A 1623-nucleotide genomic window follows, 5' to 3' on the forward strand; every position below is an offset into this window, starting at 1 on the left:
TTCACAAAGGTTTCCTTTCCAAAGGAAACACATCCCTCAGGAGTTAGAACTCAGTATTGAACTAGTATTGAACTCAGACTCTTCTGATTCAAGGACCAACTCACTAAACCACTTTGATATCAGCCTAGTCACCTTTTTGGATAGGCAGATAACTTCCATATGCTCCTCCAAAACATTTGTTCTCCTTGATGTCTTTATTGAAGGATAAGACTGGCAGGGATGCTGCTGTAGAAGGAGATGTCCATGGAAATGGGGAATGGGACAACTGTCCAAGAATTCACCTTGGAGGGGCTTCCTGCCATCCAGCACCTGGAAAAGGTCCTCTTCCTGGTGCACCTGCTGGCATACCTGGCCTCCATTGCAGGCAATGCGGTCATAGTCAACATCACCTGTGCTGACTTCTGGCTCCATACACCTATATACTTGTTCCTCAGCATTTTCTCCTTCTTTGGGTGTTGTTTCATAAGTGCTGTTATTCCTAAGTTGCTGGTCATTTTTCTCTCAGACAAGCAAACCATTTCCTTTATTGCCTGTTTCATACAAGCATTTGTCTTTTTATTTCTGGGAGCAGCGGATTCCTCCTCATAGCAATAATGTCTCTGGATCGGTATGTGGCCATTTGCAAGCCTCTGCATTACCCGACCATCATGCACCTGAAGACTTGCTTCCTCCTGGTCACTGTCTGCTTGGCTTTGGCCTTCCCTCTCATCACTGGTCCAGTAGTAATGGTTTCCCAGTTATCTTTCTGTGGCCTCCATGTCATCCCCCGCTTCTTCTGTGACATTGGCCCCTGATTCTTCTCTCCTGTTCTGACACCAGGTCTGTTGAAATGTTGGCTTTTGTCCTTGCTTTGTTTATCCTTTTGACATCCCTTATTATAACCACCGTGGCATACAGCAATATAGTAGTCACAATTGTACAACTCCCATCTGCCAATGAGAAAAAGAAGGCTTTCTCCCCCTGTTCCTATCACCTCATAGTCCTCTCTCTGACATATGGAAGTAGTTCTTTATATATGTGAAACCAAGGCAAAAGAACAGGTTGGACTCCAACAGAGAGGCAGCCCTTGTGAACACAGTGGTGACCCCACTGCTGAACCCTGTCATCTATACTCTGTGGAACAAGCAGGTCCACTGGGCTCTGAGAGAAGCTATGTGCAAAATGAAAAGATAAAGATGAAAAAAAAAAATGACATGGCCTTGGAGTGGAAGGCTTCAGAAAACCATTTGTCTCCATTCTGGCCAATTTAGCAATCTACAGAGTTCTTGTGCATTGTCTCTGGTCTACCTCACTTGAACTCTGCACATCCCTAGCAAGATGGAACTCTGTTTTACAAGCCACATTTTACATTGATGTGCATAACTATCTTCTCCCTAAATATTCCACATGTTGATGACAATTAATCACAATATCCTTTACTGAATTTTTATTCTTCCCTCTGATAAAAACTATGTACTTCAAACTTCCAAAAGCTGGTAAATTTATACACTTTCTATTTCACTTCTCTATAGCCATAAACATGGTCCAACAGAGTTTATAATGAGTTACCAAAAGGCATTTAGATAATTAAAATGATACAAGACTGTATCTGAAGGAAAGGATGGAAATAGTATCAATGCATGT

General features: G+C 42.4%; 1 pseudogene; it reads left to right on the plus strand.

Moving 5' to 3' along the window:
- The first annotated feature begins 249 nt into the window (after positions 1-249).
- LOC101679738 lies at positions 250-1173 on the plus strand (annotated as a pseudogene).
- Positions 1174-1623: the final 450 nt, after the last annotated feature.

Source organism: Mustela putorius, unplaced genomic scaffold (genome assembly GCF_011764305.1).
Source record: "Mustela putorius furo isolate JIRA1106 unplaced genomic scaffold, ASM1176430v1.1 tig00003909_pilon_pilon_pilon, whole genome shotgun sequence".
NCBI classification, from domain to species: Eukaryota; Metazoa; Chordata; class Mammalia; order Carnivora; family Mustelidae; genus Mustela; species Mustela putorius.